The sequence below is a fragment of the Neopelma chrysocephalum genome, unplaced genomic scaffold (assembly GCF_003984885.1).
Source record: "Neopelma chrysocephalum unplaced genomic scaffold, ASM398488v2 Primary Assembly neopelma1_97102, whole genome shotgun sequence".
Taxonomy (NCBI): domain Eukaryota; kingdom Metazoa; phylum Chordata; class Aves; order Passeriformes; family Pipridae; genus Neopelma; species Neopelma chrysocephalum.
The window spans coordinates 4,541,515-4,561,650 of NW_020925744.1; the positions used below are offsets into that span (position 1 = coordinate 4,541,515).

Sequence of the window (20,136 nt, forward strand, 5' to 3'; positions counted from 1 at the left end):
ATGACCAATGACATGCAGGCCCCAGTGGTGGAGGGGGCTGCCAAAATGGCACCTGCAGCACCTGCATGTCTGCAGAGGTACATGGAGTATTTAGATTAAGTCTTTGGTAGGACTGGGAGACAGGCTGCACTGCTGTTGCCTTTTGAGATGACTGGGTCCAACTTTCTCACACCTCTGTAAGAGAAAGTCGTGGCCTTTCTTCATCAGCTGCTTTGCAAATAGATTCCTTCAAGCAGAGTGCTGGTTAGGTTGTTACAGCAACTATTGGTAAGGGAGGTCATGCTATTCAACAAGACAGATGGACTCTGACGACACTTTCTACTGTCTTGCAGTAGTCTGCAGGTGACTGACAGAAAACAGCAGTTCATCAAGGGCAAGCAGGAATACAAGGGAAAGACAGTTTGTCTCTCAGAGGTTCTGTCATAATAGCACTTCCCTGCTCTGCTTTAATAGTGATCTGAATAGCAAACACTGAGAATCTCACATTGCCTGAAGTACCTCTTGGAACATAGAGGAGCCTTTGAAAAACACAGTATATCACCCCTGCTTGTTACACAGCACAGCCACACCTCTTTCCAGCCAAATTTGCTCAGGGCTACTCCTCCCACGAGCACACAAATAACTGTAGCACCTGCTGCAGGGACAGACTTGTCTTCATTCCTTCTCTTGAGTAGTCTCAGTCCAGTAGCAGTCCAGTACAACAGTCTTGAAGAAAGGCGTTGACACAACCTTCTCACTGCTCTCATGTCCACCTCCAGGACCTGTCTGTCCCACACACAGCAGCAAACTATGCCACCTTGTCCCATAATCACCAGCCAATTTCCCTACTCCAAAATATCCTACTTAAGGGCAGATGTTGAGCTTCCAAGACAAATTCCCGATCCTACATTCCATCAGCTGGGCCAACCTGAGTGGAGTGCAATCACAGGTTAACGTGACCTTTCCCAGACTTGAGACCTGGAGACACAAGTTGCACCAGGGGAGGTTTAGATTGAGTATTAGGAAAAATTTCCTCACTGAAAGGGTGGCCAGGCATTGGAAAAAGAGACAGGTCGATGTGGCACTCGGGGACATGGTCTAGTGGTGAACATGGTTAATATGGGTTAACAGGTGGACTTGATGATCTTTGAGGTATTTTCCAACCTGAACAATTCTATGATTCCATGAGCCCAAAGCACATAATCTAAGCACAAAAGAAGGGATGGGCTTCATCTATCTAGCAAGGGCAAAACGACTAGTCCATAAATTGTTGGGGCTGATCAGGAGTGCTTTAGACTAGGTTTGAAGGGGGAAGGAGTTGAAACCAGCCTCTCCAGAGATGAGCCTAAAGGTGGAAAGCCAGAGTTAGAAGTGAAATCAGTAGCCCAGCTGAAGTGCATATACACCAATGCACGTAGCATGGGTAACAAACAAGAGGAGCTGGAAGCTATCATGCAGCAGGAAAGCTATGATGTAGTTGCCATCACAGAAATGTGGAGGGATGACTCGCATGACTGGAATGCTGCCATGGATGGCTACAAGCACTTCGGAAGGGACAGGCAAGGTGGGAGAGGTGGAGGAGTGGCTCTATATATTAGTCTCTTCACTGTCTAGAACTTGGAGTCAGGAACGATAAGGTTGAGTGCCTGTGGATCAGAATCAGGGGGAAGGTCAACAAGGCTGATATCCTGGTGGGAATCTGCTATAGACCACCCAATCAGGATGATGATGGTGATGAATTATTCTACAAGCAGCTGATGGAGGTTTCAAAATCACCAGCCCTTGTCCTTGTGGGTGACTTTTACCTGCCAGATGTCTGCTGGGAACTCCACACAGTGGAGAAGAGGCAGTCTAGGAGATTCCTAGAGTGTACAGAGGATAATTTCCTGTTCCAGCTGGTAAATGAGCCTACCAGGGATGGGGCCCCCACTAGACCTTCTATTCATAGAGAGGGGCTGGTGGGAGATGTGGTGGTCGGAGGACGCCTGGGGCACAGTGACCATGAAATAATAGTTTTCAGTACTCAGGGACGCAAGGAGGGCCATCAATAAAACCTCTACACTGGACTTCCACAGGACAGATTTTGGCCTACTCAGAAGACTGGTTCAGAGGGTACCCTGGGAAACAACCCTTGAAAACAAATGAGTCCAGGAGGGATGGACATGCTTCAAGAAACAAGTCTTGAACGCACAGGAGCAGGCTGTCCCAGTCTGCCAAAAGGCAAGCCGGCAGGGAAGAGGGCCAACCTGGCTGAACAAGGAGATTTTAAAGGAAATGAGGGTAAAGAAGAGAGCTACCGATTACGGAAAAAAGGGCTGGCTACTCAGGAAGAGTTTAGGAATATACGTAGGTCATGTAGAAAGAAAATTAGAGAGACAAAGGCACAATCTGAACTCAATCTAGCCACTTCTGTCAGGGATAACAAGAAGTGCTTCTATAAATGCATCAAGAGCAAAAGGAGGGGCAAGGAAAACCTCTATTCTCTGTTGGATATGGGGAGGAACATAGGCACCAAAGATGAGGAAAAGGCTGAGGTATTTAACACCTTCTTTGCCTCAGTTTTCAACAGTAAGACAGGTTGTCCTCAGGACAGCGCTACAGACTGGGGACAGAGTGGCTGGAGAGCAGCCAGGCAGAAAAGGACCTGGGAGTTTGGACTGACAGGAAGGTGAACATGAGCCAGTAGTGTGCCCAGGTGACCAAGAAGGCCAATGGACCCTGGTCTGGATCAGGAACAGTGTGGCCAGCAGGACCAGGGAAGTGATTCACCCCCTGTACTCAGCACTGGTGAGGCCACACCTGGAGTACTGTGTCCAGTTCTGGGCCCCTCAGTTCAGGAAGGATATTGAGGTGCTGGAGCAGGTCCAGAGAAGAGCAACAAGGCTGGTAAAGGGACTCGAACACAAGTCCTATGAGGAGAGGCTGAGGGAGCTGGGGTTGTTCAGCCTGGAGAAGAGGAGGCTCAGGGGAGACCTCATCACTCTCTACAACTACCTGAAAGGAGGCTGTAGCCAGGTAGGGGTTGGTCTCTTCTCCCAGGCAACTATCAGCAAGACAAGAGGGCATGGTCTTAAGCTCTGCCAGGGGAGGTTTAGGTTAGATATTAGGAAGACATTTTTTACAGAGAAAGTAATCAGACATTTGAGTGGGCTGCCCAGGGAGGTGGTGGATTCACTGTTCCTGGAGGTTTTTAAGATGAGACTGGATGTGGCACTTAGTGCCATGGTCTAGTAACCACCTCGGTGTTGGACTTGATGATCTCCGAGGTCCCTTCCAACCTGGTTGATTCTATGATTCTATGAAAGTGACATTCTTTGTCAAGTAACTGAGAACTCGTTACTTTTTTTTTTAATTCCATAACTAGGTAGAAATCTTCCTTACTTACTATGCTTTGGCTCTTCTGGGAGATTGCTCTTAGCAGAAAGAGATTTCTTGATCAGCCTGTGTATTGCACTGAAGTTCTAAATTTGATCAGTAGTGATCAGCAAGAAATAAACATCTCACTAGTTAAAAACCAAACCAACCCATTCCTCCCTCACAGTAAACCCCCAAATATTTTACACTTTCTTGAATCTAAAGCTGAGAGGAAAGAACTGTGTGTTAGAATTAGTAATTTGGTCCTGCCTCCACACTTGGCATCCTGAATTGCCTATTGTCTGCTGGTCTGTTTTACAAAAATAAGTAATTTGAATTCAGAACACTTTGAAGTCATGGAGACTATGATGAGAGAATAATATACTATGTTGTTTGTTACCTCTCAGGCCAGTGCAGGGGTTTGCATATATTTTTGTCTTATACCATATTGTCAGAAGGTAAGTTCCAAACTTCTGAACATCTGCTAAAGTCTGTCTCTACCTAAATTGATCCTCTCAGTTTTGTCATAGATGTATTGCATTATTTGCTTGTCACCTCGAGTACTTGAATTTTTCCACACTGTATATCCCATAAGTGTTGGTGAGTTTTCGGTGTCTTGTCATGTAAGCAGAGTATGTTTTGCTATCTAGTTCTGTGAATTTTTGTGGGGATAGAATGTGTGAAATCTCCATCCCTCTCTGCACATCCCAGCTACCCCTTCCTGCTTATGAAGTATCAAATTCTTTTAATGAGTTAAATTAAGCTTTATGAAAAGAAGGCTCACAGTGCCTATGAAGACAATAGTCTTCTTCACTTTTTCTTAATAATTAAAAGCTGATTAACCAATCTGCAGCTGGAAGACTGAAAACTTGAAACTAATTTACCTTTTTTCTCCCTAGATCTTTCTTTTTTCCTCATTCAAAGTGTCATATTATTGTTTAAACAGGAATAGCATTTTGTTATCTCTTTGGTAAGTTGAGACACAGAGAAATTTATTTCTTTGAGACTGCAGGGCTGGTGATCTAGAATTTACTGATTGTGTCTTTTTACCCTGAACTCATAACCTCAGAACAGACAGAACTTTATAGAATAAAAGAGAGATGTCAAAGTTTTATCTTCTAATACAGTTCAAGAACTAAGTATGCTAAGTATGAAATGACTGTAATACCTGGACAGACTCTAATCGCGAGTAGTTTTTCCCAAACAGGAATCTGATAGAGGTGGCCTTGGTAACTTTCACAGATCTGTTCAATGGGTAACCAATGCCAGGAAGCTGTGTGTATGAAGAAATGCTAATGCTGATGTAGTATGCTGACTTGCTGAATGGTGCCATATAATTAATAAAATCATAACTGGATAATATGGTGAATTAATGTTACAATTGAAAAGTTTTTTGTAATGTGAAATGACTTGGTTTTTTATCTATTCCACAATATTTACTGCTTCCTTTACTACATCCTAAAACTACTGAGCTATCAGAAGTTGAATGATATTCTTTGATTGTCATGTCTTGGCCCCGTGTGAGGCAATAGAGAGAAAAATCAGACCAGACACATCACATTCTAAACCAAGATTTTTGTTTCTGATTTTCTTACTTTCTTTGTCCTTTTTAATTGTATTTTTGCTGTACTCTCACAGCTGTATTTACTTAGCTCTCCTAAGTAGATGAATGATAACAGAGTGGAAATGTATTGTTGTGAAGGACTTTTAACTTTTTCTTACATTAAAATGAAAAGGAAAAAAGCAATATTTGGAGCATTTAAAAATATGCAGTGTAGTGGTTTGGTAATTGAATAGAACAGCTGCATCTAGTGTGAGACTGTAGAACAGGAGGTAAGTTGCCATGTGCAAAGAAAAAAAGAAAACTTCAGATGTGATCTTAGTCATGACAGCAGGCCTTGGCTGTAAGCTTTGCTGCAGCTTTTGGTGGACTCAAATGCCAGGATGCTCAGGCTGGAGTGTAGGACACTGCAGGATGTGGCAGGGACTTAAGTCTTGGGTGCAAATATATCATGAGGAAATAGCCCAGGGCTAGTCTAGGAGGAGGAAGCATGCTTCAAGATCATGATTTAAGGGTATGTGAGCAGCTGTTTTTCAGTATAGACTTGTTGGCATTAGGATCTGTCCAGCTTGATGTGGAGAGAATTGTTGCTGTGAATTTGTTTTTCTTCAGTACTAAATACTTGCAAAACTGTTGGATCAGCTGTTGTGTTTGTTGATGAATTCAGCTCCTCTGTATGGAATTACTGCCACTTGTTTCTGATCCTGATCTGTCAGCTAATAAAAAGGGAGAAAAAAACCCCAAGAGGTCTGTGGCCACTTCAGTCTCGAAGTAGAAATCTCTTCAGATAGGACCACATGCTTGCGTCACTTGCTATTTTCAATTGCTTGTCTCTGGATACTGCCATTTTCACAAGAATAGCGATGCAGTTAATGGTAGCTGCTCTTTATGGAAACTGCTTTTAGTGTCAGTATTAAAGCCTGCATGTTGTTGAACCAGCTACCAGCCTCTGCAGCCAAAACCGTGTTTTCTCCTCACAACTGCTTTCAGGCTTCTGTGTCTTCAGAAATAAACTATGTAATATGCGCAATACTTGTTGCCCCTCTCTGTGTGGGGGGTATTTTTTGTTTCTTTTCTTTGGTTTTTGTTGTGTGTGTGTGGGTTTTTTGTTTGTTGGCTGTGTTTTGTTTTGTTTTTTCCTTTTTTTTTTGATGGTGTGTGTGTTTGGTTTTGCGTGTTTTTTTTTCCCTTTCCTTTAAAGGTGTCTGTTTTCCCCAAGGTTGTTTCTTGGATTACTCACCTGTTAAATGAAATAAGTCTCTGACTCGTTCTGCTCCCTTGCCAATTTTCTGTATGCCATCTAGCTTAAAATACTTTACCATAAATGAGAATTATTAAGGATCATTCTGGTTTTCCTTCAGCTGTCCTTGTTGATGTAGTTTTATTATGTCAACTTATAATTGCAACTGACCTGTTCCTCTGTAAAGGATATTCACGCTTCGATGGTATCCTGGATCCACTACATGTGCTTTGCTGGTAATAACTGCAGTTACTCTGAATGCATAGTCTTTTTACTGTGTAGATTTTTTTGAATTTTATTTTTTTGCTTTTCAACTGAAAGATTGCTGTGTCTCTGTGACACTGGCCCTGATCTGCCTTTTCTTTTTCTTTGGTTTGTCTGCCCTTTTTAGGCAGTCTTGTATGAAGCAGTATGTCAGCTGACGTTGGCAGAAGGTTTCTGTTTTTATCAGCTGAAATGCAATACTTGGGGGCAGGATGTTATGATGTAATGAAAAATCTCTACGCATACAGTCTAATGTCTCTGCCTGCTTCAGATGCTTTATATCGAACTTTTCCATAGTGAAAGAACTTTACTCATGTTTATTCTATTCTCTAAATTCAGTTTTGGGGTTTTTTTCATGCACTGTGCCAACAGCTTTTTTAAATCCCTTGATCAGTTGAGCCTTCAAGGTAGCTCTCTTCACATGTGCTAATGATAAACTTTCATCCCTGCTTGGGACAGTATTGCATCAAGTCCACTCATCTGATTATTTTGTGCTAATAAAATGAACTGTGGATATGCTCTGATTTGGAATGTTGTTCTGGTGTATCACCATGGCTGGTGTTACTGAACGCACAGTCCACATAAACACCTAATAGTTTGAAGGCTTTCCTTGTCATAGGAATAATCCCATTTATAAAAACATTTATGCTTCTGAAACGGTAATTGTGCTCTACTGGGGTTTTTCACGTGGAAACTCTGTTTGTCCCAGCTCTCAACTTCTCCTGAAATGCATTCTGGAGGGAAGACAGGAAAGGAAGAAAAATGCCAATAAGACAAGAATTCCAAGTTCTCAGTTTGGTAAAGGATCCCATGTTAGGTGGGTTAATAACCTTAATACAAAACAAGGTAGGGCCTGTGGAGATTAGCACTCTTGCTAGCTAATGTCATTGTTTCCAAGCTGTGATAGAAAGGAGACCCTTTTCACCTATCCATTTTTGACTATATTAAGGTTTATGTTAGATTATAATGGGAAGGGCATTGAGGAGTTTAAAAAGAAATTATCAAAGTTTTCAAGAGTATCTCCCAAAAGGAGCGGTGATAAAATCACCTAACCTTAGTGCTTACTGCTAATTTTAGTCAATTACATTAGTAATTTAATGGAGTATTTTCTAAAGACATAACCATCAGCAGAAAAGTCTTCTGCAGTTGTAACCAAGTGTTTATGCAAGTGTTGATAACTAATTTTTCTGTAATGCTGGTTCTAATAACTAGGATTAGTTTGCTCTATTCCTACTATATTGGATTTGGTAAATTATGATATAGTCTTCCCAAGGTGTCTGTAATCTTTGATTATTTCCATAAGATCTTTCTGGGTTACAGAGCTGGCTCTGTCTGCATTGTGTCATGCTGAGAGTGGAAACCTTTTTTGTTAAGGAGGTGTAAAACCTACTTCTATAAAAACTAGTTTTTGAAAAACAGAGTCTTGATATCTTGAGAATTCTTACCAAGTTGAGTAGAATTTTATTTTCATTTAAAGAACCCTGTGGATATCTTTGCAGAATTAGGAGCAAGTCTGTCTTACATTTGTAAGATATTGTGAGTTATTTTTCAGAGAAGACTCCTAGAAGAATAGTGTATTGGTTTTGAAAGTGATAAAGAAAGAAAGAGAAAGAGTCTCATGAATTTTCATCCTCTGCCTCCTGTGATTTGGAGCAGGCTCTTTACCCATATCTTCTCCCCTTCAGACACATACCTGAAATAGCAGACTGTAGAGTTCATACTTGCTACAGTGATGAGGGACTGTCCAAATTGGAAAGTTTGTGGAGAGACTGAGATGGAGTATTTGAAGTACCTTGGGGAAGAAACTAGAAGTAGGTCTTCTGTCTCCTGGTATTCAGCAGGGAGAGGATTTTGAACCAGTATCTTGTACCCCGGAAAAATCTGTTGTATGGGATATGGACAGCATTGTGCAAATACCTTTTTTCTTCAAGAGTTCAATAACAGTATTCATGTTCCATATTAATTAAATTTTGCTTTTCTCTCTGCATCCTTAAAAAGGGATGAAGAGAGCACAAAGCCAAGAAGGGAAACTATTCAGATTAATTCAAGTTCTTTTACCAAAGACAGCATTGTATTTTAAAACTAGCTAAAAAAAAAGACAAACAAACAAAAAACAACCAAAAAAGTAGTTAGAAACAAACCCAAGATTTACTGTAGTTTTACCTGGTTGGTAAAATTACTCAGCTGTGTGTTTTAAAATTGCTTCCTGCACTACCTTGATTTTTGGGTGTCTGCTAGTGGAAAATGCTGTCATGAAATTCTAGCAGAAGGCAGTGTTGTGTAAAAGTATTCCTGTTTATCATTAAAGTATAAGTACTTAGATTTTATGGCACTAATGGAACAATTTTGGAGGTTTATTTCCTGGTGTGTTTTGTTCTTTGCTCTGACATATTTTTAATATTAGTTATTATGTCTGTTCTCTCTTCCTCCTAAGACTTTTTATGATCTACCTAAACCATCCTTATTTCTTATCTTCTAGTACTTCTGTAATGTATGTGAACTTAATGGGCATGCTAATTCTTGTGGTTGCCCTAGAGTTTCTAGAAATGACGGAATGGTTGCTTAATCTTCAGCCCTCTTTGTGGCAACTTAAATTATCTCCTGAAAATTCAGGTGCCATATTTGACAGAATTTGTTATGAAAAATAACTTCGAAATTTTCTTAATCTTTGAAAACAAACAGAGGAAGTGCTGTTGTTTCAGGTGATTAAAACATTGCAAGGCTGTTTAATTGAAAGTATTTATTTAGGCTGTCAAGAAGTAAGGAATAAATTGAATTGCTTTCCTGAAAAGCTGTTTGTCCTAATACCTTAATTCATAATAGTTCCTAGATGTTTTAGAGTAGCACCTCTTCAGTATGGCTTTATGATGTCTGAAGAATATCAGGAAGATTTCAGTAGAGGGGAAAATGAATATGAAAGGAAAACAAAACTTCTGCAATAATCTGGTCTGCCGAAGCCTGAGGGGCAGAAAGACCAGTGAAAGAAATAGATATCTATAATATTCTTTCCTTTCATTGTAGGAAAAGAAGTTAAATATACTAAGCTTTTAGTTTGTAAGTTTTCAGATTATACAGTACAGTTATTCAAAATATCTGTTTTTGTTGGAACTTTATATTTGTTTATAGTTTCAAGTATTTTTGGTACTTAAGCAGTTTGAATATGTGTACATAATTTATTTTAATCATTGAGAGGGAACCACAGGAAAGAGCAAGAAGAGACAATCAAGTGCTGCATTGTTCAAAGCCTAGGAGGCTGTCCTCCCTTTGCATCTCCACCAAATCCAGGTAGTTTTAAGATTGGCTGCAGTAGGGTGTTATCCTAAATAGTTTTGCACATGTAATGAAGACTGTCATATTTCCATTTTTTTCAGTTGAATGCCCTTTCAGATTTTGCTTTTCAGGAGAAAATGCTTATCTTTTACCCATGTGAGACTGCTATTTCTCAGGTTTTCTTGGGCAAGGGCTTTAATCTCTGGGTAAAAGACTATAAGACATAAGGTGGTTGATAGCCTGTTGAAGGTCTAGGTGAAGAATGTGAATCTAAAAAGTCATATTTTGTTAGAGGAAAGTCTGGTGTTTGTGTTAGGGTGTGAATCCAGCTGGATAGCCATACTGGCTTGGGTCTTCTTGTGTGTGACTTCTTAAATTGATACAGAAAATGTTTATACTTGGGAAGACTGAAATTAATGTTTAACTTCAATGTGTGTATCTAGAAGTGAAGTAGGCATTTGTACATGTGTGAATTTATAGGAGACAGTGTCATAAAATGCATATGAATAATATGTATATAAAAGCCTTATGAGGCTGCTTCTTGCATAAGCTTCATTTTCTTTCTGATATTTGTACAGTAGTATTACTGAAATAGATTTAATAAAGCTTTTTCAAAGTTAGTGAAAGTACAGTTCAGTTAAATACTCTCCCTCTCCCTTCTCCCCTTTTTCAACATTCTCCATTCCATCCCCTCCATGATCCATTTCCCCTCTTTTTTCTGTTCTTCTTTCTCTTCTTTCTCCATTCACTGTCAGGAAGGGACGCCTCAGAAGAGTCATTTCAGCTCACCACGCCACCGTCAGAGACTAGTGGAACCATCAGCTACAAAAGTGAGTGCCTTTATTGAAGGACCATTTCTAAAACAGGATGTTGTGTCAGCAGAGGATTTGTTGTTAAAGAGAAGCTCTTCGATGTGTTATATCACTCTGCAAGTGATACAATCAATGTCTCTTAGGGTGAACTTCAGCACTAAATTAATTCATACTCAAGTGCAGCTGTTGTTTTTTAACTTTAAAAAGTTGGGATGAAATTTCTTTTGTGTCTGCAAAGTGAAATAGAAACTGTATGAAATGTTCCACTTTGATTTTATTACTTTGTGTGATGTCTTTTCCTAAATACATGTGCAATTCATTTGTCTCATTCTTAAACAAAAAGCTGTTATTGAATAAAAAAATTGGCAAGGATATGGAAAATAACCAAACACTTATTATCAAGCGTTACGAAGCAATACAAAGATGATATTAACAGATAAAACAGTATTTGTTAGTTCATAAAGCTGTTCATCCTTTTTAGAGATGTACTCAGAAAGCTTGATAGGTTCAGTGAAAGTGATGTTATTATGGAACTTTTAAAATGTCCCATAATGTGTATCTTAGAGGCCAGCGTTGAACTGTATTTATTTTTTGCTACTTTTTGTGAGAGTCCAGCAAGAACAAAACTCTGTATCCATTGCTACTACCTTCCAGAAATCCCATTCTCCACTTTGAGATACTTGCAGAATTGATTGCAGTATTTACATGTAACTTTTGATACAGGATGAAGTAGATCAGTAGTAGTAGTTGGTCTTAAAGAAAAGCCCTCGTTTTATGTTGTGTCTTGCATTCTAAATTAGGACTCCAGACACTTCTTAGGCTGATTCTTTCTGTTGCTAAATGTGTTGACTCATTAGGTATTAGTTATGTTGACTTTTACTGTTCTTTCAACATGTCAATACTAAGATATCCTTTGGGGATCTGGGAAGGGCATTTTGGGGACTGCAGAAGCAAATGTAAGTCAAGTATCTCTCTGTCTGTCTGTCTGTCTATCTATCTGTCTGTCTGTCTGTCTATCTGTCTATCTGTCTATCTGTCCTTTCTCTTATAAGCCGCTTTCTCTGTGCATTAATGTACATTGGAATCACTCCACGTAGTTCCCTCAATGTGTAGAGCCAAAGGAAAAATGCATACTGAAGTGTAGTTCTACGAACATAAGTGTGCTAGCTTTTGCTCCCTCCTCTTACCTAGTTTCCCTGAAGTTTTTCACCATGCCTCAGTGTCCTACTGTGCCTCTGGGTGCACCTTGTCAAAGGTAGGTGTGCTGTCAAAATCTCAGTCTACAGCTTGAGAGCTGTAGCATCTCAGTTTCCATAACCTCCATAATCTCAATCTGGTAGCTACAGACTAACCTCAGTTATTTGCACTTCTGTTTTGTTTGGGACAGAAGAATCAGAAGGGGTCTTGATTGGTGTTTCCAGGATAATTTAGTCAGTGTCTTTGCTGCTTGGGGGGACATCCTGATGCACTGGGAGCAAGTCAGTTAGCAGCTCAGCACTGCTGGATACCTGCCCAGCATCCAGAGGCGGGCTGTTACCACTGACCACATCATACTCCCCCTCTCCCCCTACAATAATTGGCAGCAGCTTCAGAATGACCATCTGCTTAGGAAAGACTCCTGAGCATGTCATAGGAACATAGATGTGGTTGAGTGTTTTGTTGTGATTAAAATGTGTCTGAAGAGAGAAGGGAAGGGAAGAGAAAGAAGGCAAACAAGCAGCACTGCTTCACTGCCAGTAGTTTGGGACAGAAAAGAAGTGTAAGTTCAGTGGTCTTCAGGTCACACACATAATCTCCTCCCTCATTGTATAGGCAAGAGAGTGGTTAAAACCCCAGACCGTAGTCTTCTAAGTCCTCTTCTTGGATGGCATTTCACTGAATGGGCGATACTTCAACATGGCAAGGCTATAAAACTAACAGGCACCTTTACCCATCTGTGCTGACAGCTGTCCCTTCCCTCTTGTCTGGTACACATTTATTAGTGAAAAATAGGTGCCACACTTTGTGTCCTAGATACATATGCCTTTTTTTCTCACCCACCACCCTTGCTATGTTCCTGGAAGCAACTACTACAGCTTGAAAGGACTGTGTGTGCCTGGTCTGATTGAGGTAACCTGAGGTATTAATTTCTGCATGTTTCCTGCTCCTTCCTGCATGCCTTTCATAGAGTCATAGAATCATAGAATCCGTCAGGTCGGAAGAGACCTTGGAGATCATCAAGTCGAACCCTTAATCCAACACCGCGGTGGTTACTAGACCATGGCACTAAGTGCTACATCCAGTCTCATCTTAAAAACCTCCAAGAACAGTGAATCCTGGGCAGCCCACTCAAATGTCTGATTACTTTCTCTGTAAAAAATGTCTTCCTAATATCTAACCTAAACCTCCCCTGGCAGAGCTTAAGACCATGCCCTCTTGTCTTGCTGATAGTTGCCTGGGAGAAGAGACCAACCCCTACCTGGCTACAGCCTCCTTTCAGGTAGTTGTAGAGAGTGATGAGGTCTCCCCTGAGCCTCCTCTTCTCCAGGCTGAACAACCCCAGCTCCCTCAGCCTCTCCTCATAGGACTTGTGTTCGAGTCCCTTTACCAGCCTTGTTGCTCTTCTCTGGACCTGCTCCAGCACCTCAATATCCTTCCTGAACTGAGGGGCCCAGAACTGGACACAGTACTCCAGGTGTGGCCTCACCAGTGCTGAGTACAGGGGGTGAATCACTTCCCTGGTCCTGCTGGCCACACTGTTCCTGATCCAGACCAGGGTCCATTGGCCTTCTTGGTCACCTGGGCACACTACTGGCTCATGTTCACCTTCCTGTCAGTCCAAACTCCCAGGTCCTTTTCTGCCTGGCTGCTCTCCAGCCACTCTGTCCCCAGTCTGTAGCGCTGTCCTGAGGACAACCTGTCTTACTGTTGAAAACTGAGGCAAAGAAGGTGTTAAATACCTCAGCCTTTTCCTCATCTTTGGTGCCTATGTTCCTCCCCATATCCAACAGAGAATAGAGGTTTTCCTTGCCCCTCCTTTTGCTCTTGATGCATTTATAGAAGCACTTCTTGTTATCCCTGACAGAAGTGGCTAGATTGAGTTCAGATTGTGCCTTTGTCTCTCTAATTTTCTTTCTACATGACCTACGTATATTCCTAAACTCTTCCTGAGTAGCCAGCCCTTTTTTCCGTAATCGGTAGCTCTCTTCTTTACCCTCATTTCCTTTAAAATCTCCTTGTTCAGCCAGGTTGGCCCTCTTCCCTGCCGGCTTGCCTTTTGGCAGACTGGGACAGCCTGCTCCTGTGCGTTCAAGACTTGTTTCTTGAAGCATGTCCATCCCTCCTGGACTCATTTGTTTTCAAGGGTTGTTTCCCAGGGTACCCTCTGAACCAGTCTTCTGAGTAGGCCAAAATCTGTCCTGTGGAAGTCCAGTGTAGAGGTTTTATTGATGGCCTTCCTTGTGTCCCTGAGTATTGAAAACTATTATTTCATGGTCACTGTGCCCCAGGCGTCCTCCGACCACCACATCTCCCACCAGCCCCTCTCTATGAATAGAAGGTCTAGTGGGGGCCCCATCCCTGGTAGGCTCATTTACCAGCTGGAACAGGAAATTATCCTCTGTACACTCTAGGAATCTCCTAGACTGCCTCTTCTCCGCATTATGGTATGTCTGACAGTCCTTACAGTTAGGGTAAGAAACCAGGTCAATAAAAAGCGATGTGCATGTGTAGCTTCAATTTTGAAGAGTAAGAAAACAAACTACCTCAGAAAAACTCAAACTGAAAGCTATCTCCCAAAGAGACCACAAATCAAAGGTCAGGACTGCATCTTGCACCAATTAAGCTGTTCAGCAACAGAAAGTACTGGCAAAGGAAAAATTCATCTAAAGTAATTTCCTGTATCCATTCTTGTATCATAGCCATAGATGTTAAATTTTGTGTAAGAAAAACGTATAACTAACAGGTTCCCTCGAATTGCTTGGCAGTCTAGCACATTAGTGTGCCAGATACTCTCCCATTAGCACTGCTAGTTATAGCACTGTCCCCTTCTCCCTAACCTCATCCTGTTGTACACAGGCAATCATACAGCACTTGAACAAAGAATACCAGGCCATTTTCAAAGAGAAAAGGGCAAGAACTAATATCTGACAGAATTCTCATGGATTACTGCATTTCCTCAGTGGTGCTAGAGAGAAGACACACAAAAAATAGGTGCTTTAAATATGAACTTTTTTCTAGAATATCTCCTTTGCAGAAATTCACCCATTTAAAAGTAACTGAATCTTCTCCCTGCATCTCAGAGCCTGAAGACAGGAAAACATACTTTACATACCTATAAGCCTGATCACCATTCTGGATTCAGCATCAGAGAAGCTTAGTATTATTAATTTGTCAGATAGACTCCACATCAGAAAGAAATTATACCGAAATAAATGATAGTGTCTTTAGGGTGAAAAAGGCAATCAAAAAGCACAAACTACTATGTTTTGCAGCACTGCCAAAAAACTAACTGGAATGTTCCATTCTTACTGTTAAAACAAAGGAAGGAGCATAAGGTGCTACAGAAACCATTAAACGACATCAGCCCGAAACACATACAAAAAAATACATAGGAACTGAAGTGGAGAAAATCAAATGGATGCACAAAAAAGGTGGCTGTTCTGTCACTATTCAAATCTCTTCTTCCATAGTCTTGTCAGAGATGCTTAAAAACACACAAGCTCTTATCTGCAATCTCAGTCAGAAAAGAATAGCATTTTGCTGTGATCCTAAGAAGAAAGTAAGAAAACCAAAAGACAAACAAAGGAGAAAAACAAAGTTGGCATTACTAATAGGACAAACTGCATGCAACTTAAACCAAATTCCAAAGACTCATGAAAAAAATCTATGCTGAAATATGAGGATCTATGCAGAGTCCCAGGAGCATAGACAAGTGTGGTAGTTTGGTCTAGGCCTTTCTTGGTGACCAGTTTGTAACCAAGGAAGTGCCCAGATTTACCCAGTATTCCCTACGATTTTTCGTAAGCCGGGGTATAAGAAGAAGGGAGGAAAGGCCTTCGCTCTCTTTCCTTCCGGCGGCTTTGGAGGTGTGGGTTCCCTGCTGTTGAGTCTGCCAGGTTGGGGAGCGAGGCCTGGTAAGGCCTTGTCGACCTTGGGAGGCGGAGGCTGCCAGCAGTCGCTCCAGCATGATTCTCCGTTGTCCCAAGGAGAGTAGTAAGATATTCTTTGCTAATTCTTTTAGTTGATAGACCTTGGGCTATTGATCGGGATATATATATATATATTTTTTTTATTTTGGTTTTTGTTCTTCCCTTCCCCTTTCCCTTTTCCCTGTGAAATTGTATATATATTTCAATTGTATATAAGTGTAAAAATATTTTTATATATTGCTTTGTCTCCCTCTCATTTTTGATTCTGTTGGGTTTTTTTCCCCTCTTCTCCCTTGGTTTGGGGAGGGGGACTTCTTGTGGTAAGGTTTGGAGACTTGGCAGGGAGCCAGCTCCAAACCATATCAACAAGAAAGACAAATATTATTTGAGAAATGAAACTGAACCAACCTAACAGTCAATCAAGATGCTGCACCAATTTAGCAGGTACTGGTCTCTTCAAAAGATCGTGGAGAAATACAATAACGTCTTTGCAGCCACCTCATACAAATAAATTTGTTAAGAGTTAAATCTCTTATCACAACTGCAAAGCAAAGCATGTAAATACAGTAACAGCCCACATTCAGCGATAAACATGATATGCTTTGCATTAGATCTTCTCTGTTCCCAACCAACACAAGAAAATTGCAGATTTTGGCCACCCCGTCCTAAGAACAATTTTGAACTGTTGCTTCCAGATAAGAGCAAATATTCATGGCAAAAGTGACAACACATGAAAACACTATTGAGCTTCATGCCTGAATGTTAAAATCTCCTATTTATCATTGACAGACAGGCACAGAAACAGCCTAATAATACAACACACTTCATCACTACTTTGCTTACACCAAATAAACTATGATAATCTTTTATGTTAAAAGACAAACATACTGCTGTGTCTTGAAGAACTGAAAGAGAAAACAGCACATAACTAATAAAGAATCAGAGTAACATGAAATATAGCTCTTATCCTGGTCATAAACATTTGCTCTTAATTTTCCATTTATATTACTCCTTCCTTTCTTGCAATTCTCTACCTTTATTAAAATCTCAAAAAATTTGAAGCAATTGAAAAATAGAAAGCTGTGTTCACAAGGGGCACTGGAGTCTTAAAATCAATTCTCCACTCATAACCTGAATTTTCCAGCTGTGCTCATGAGTGTTGTATTCAGAAAACATAAGGGTTAAGAGAGTATTTTCAGGTTCTTCTGCACACAAATTCTGAATGCTAAATTTCCCTAATGTATGTGCAGAACTTGTGTACAACTAGACTTTTTTAAAGCAACTGAAATGGTATCCTTCTAGTGGCATAATTTAAAGTAAAGTGGTAAAATACACTGAAAAAACTTTTCACATCAAAGAACTCCACACAGAAGTTAATGCAAGCACGGACTTTATAAACTTTTTACCACATCTCCCTTGCTTTTCACATAGAAAGAGACAGTTACATTGTGGGACCAAAGAAGAATACATATTAATTGAAAAACACCTTCAGCTATCTTTCTCTATTTGATACAGCATCATTTATCTGTAAAGAACACCTGGAATATTCAAATATACAAAACACATGCAAAAAATACGCACATTTCAATTTCTAGCTTCTAGAGCTAAAATAATATCAGAAGAATTATAACATGACATATATCTCCACAAAACATATCTGTGCACTTCAGTCCATTGTACAAGGCAGATAGTCTAAACAACTACCAGATTCCAGACAACTAAAAGTGACATTCAGAAAATATATATTGTTTGGTAAGAGGAACTGGTAGTGCCACAAGCCCCATCTTTTAACTAAGCGCCATCTATTAGTTTGATTAGACTGTAAGTTTGATTACTCAAACATCTTCCTGAAATTTGATCACTTGAAATTTTCTCTTTTACAGCACCTACACAAGGACAAAAATTTTGATATAGTGCTGCTAAACTGGATCTCCTATTTCTGATAGTAAGGCCTAAAAAAATACCTATTTTTAATACTTTTCAATGCTAATGTTCCCTTGGTTTGACATAGTGCCTTGGGGAGGATACCTAGATGTCATAGAAGTGTTATTTAATATCCCTGTGAAACTAAGCCAACAATATATACAAAACAAAAGAATTTCAAAAAGGACAAAGTACAACCAACATAACATGCTCTGTAGAAACTTGGAGTTAAGCATCTGAAGTCTCTGAAGAGCTTGTTCTTTCTCAAGGGCATAGACATCGAGTGCAATTATCCTTTTTATTTCTAATCCCAGTTTTTGCATGCTACTGAGGAGCACTAAACTTTAGACCTAAAAATCAAGAGGGATGTGAATGAGGAGGCACAGGGATTCAAAAGGAACACAAAAGTAGAAACTCAGACAAAGTAATTGAATAAGATTATAGAAGACATGAGTTGTTGACAGGAAACAATGTTGTTCTGATTTACATTGGATGAGGCATGGATGCTACAGAGAATAAGAGTCAGAGTTGCAGTAGTTAGTGCTACATGCAAAGGGGAAAAAGCGAAGAAAACAATATCAAAACAAACTATGAAACTGAAGTATTGAGTGTTCTGCTTTGGGATCATTTTTTATCATAAATCATATTTTTATCAAAATCACAATTTATGGGTTTTTATGTAATATTAACGTTCAGCTGGATAAATTGCACTGTTATAAGCAAAAAAGGGTAGTGCTTCAATCTAATAGGAAAAGGAATTAATAGCATCTCAAAGCCTGTGGGCAATTCTGATAAAACTGCTAACTTACAAAATGGAAAACTTCAGACTTTCAAAGCAAATTTAGTGTATCAGTTGGTGAAAACAAATCTCAAATCATTATGTTGAACGTGACACATGAAGCAGCATCACAATCAAAACTGTATCAAACTCAAAGGAAGTTTCTTACAAAATTTCAAAAACAAAACATGGAAAACTACTAGTTTCATTGGTTGTGACAAAGTGAGTAAAACCATTTGTCAAACCAAGGACATCCCATGGAACTGAGAAAAAAAAAACTGTTTCAATAAGAAGTTACTGTCCTTCATGCAGCTATTATCCCTACTGTTACCAACAAAATGGACAAAGAAAACACAAAGAAAAAAGCCCCACAAACAAGCAGATTTTGGAGATAAGTTAAGTGACTCAGGAACAGGAGCTAATGAGTGCACAAAGGACAAGTGCACAGAGGACGCCAAAGCCGCTTTTTATTATGACCAAGATCACACAACCAAGATCAGTTCAAATCATTACAGATTCCACCACTGAGCTCATGAAAGGATTTCACATGAAGAAACATTAAGTTTATGATTTGCCTTCCAAACCTAACATAAAACAGTCACTCAGTTTTGTGACATACTATAGACATTATCAAAAAATGTTGTTACAATTATCAGAAGGCATTAGTAAGAAGTGTGCTATGGGCTACAGACAGCAAGTTTGGCCCCATGCCAAATATCTTAGCTCTGAATGCAGCATGGGGCACTTTCTTTTTTTTTTTTTTTTCAATTTTCAGAAAAGCTTTCACAGCTCAAATAATAGCAAAGTATTTCTGACAGAAAGCATTTTAGAGGACCTGACAAGCACATAACAATGCAGGAATGATTGGAAAATAAAGTGAATAAACTGATCAAGAGATTGTATACTCTATTAGGCCTGCATAAGTGACAGCTGAGGAGAGGAAAAGTGTTCTTTAGATTAGTGTCTCTTCTCTCAGAAGGCTGGTCCTTTGCTTTTTAAAGGTAGCTATCACTTACCACAGCATTACTTATCAATATTTAAGCAATGAAAATATCTATTCTAACTTGCACATCTCTCTCCCTACAACATAAACAGATTTAAAATGTCCTGTTTCCTACAATAGTGCGTAGAATGACTTACAAACAGAGATGGTTCTACCTGGAAGAAAAAAAAATAATTTATCGAGATTATACAAAATTTGGGCTTTTTTTTTTTTTTACATTGTATATCTATGTATGTTGCTCATGCAAAAAATTCATAAAATGAAAGAGCAAGTGTTACAATTTAAGTAGTTCTGAGCTCTAGTTTGCAAATCTGGTCCCCGTTAGACAGGACTGGACACAACTACTAAGCAGAGGATGAATGCAGTGTGCAGACACATAGCTATTCCCATGCAGCACCTGAAGACATATACCCTGTCTTCTTCTCAACTGATTAATCTGAACCTACTGGAAATTACAAACTGTATTATTTATTTTTTTTTTAATCCTTCTCTGGTTCCATGCCCTCCACAGACTTTTTCTTACAGACCTTTTTTTCTGACACACTCACTGAAAGGCACACATATGTATCAGACCTGATTTATAACTACACAACTCCTCTTTCATACTGTAAAACCATTTCCACCAACACAGGAACACCAGCAGAGAAAATGGATCAGGTCCCTCTTGCCTAGAGGAGAACACTCATGTACACAGCATTCAAATCAGTGAAAATTATTAAGAACCTCATCTGTAAAGCTGACTTTTCCATCATTTTTCTTCAGTTTGCAACAGAAGGCAAAGTCCAATTAATATTGTACAACTTTTATCACCATTTTTGTCTCA

The 20,136-nt window shown here is 39.8% G+C and overlaps 1 protein-coding gene across 4 annotated transcripts in view; it reads right to left on the reverse strand.

Annotated features, from left to right (window-relative positions):
* MAST4 (microtubule associated serine/threonine kinase family member 4) overlaps nt 1-20,136 on the reverse strand; it is a 292,509-nt gene that overhangs the window by 164,761 nt on the left and 107,612 nt on the right. The window lies entirely within an intron of this gene.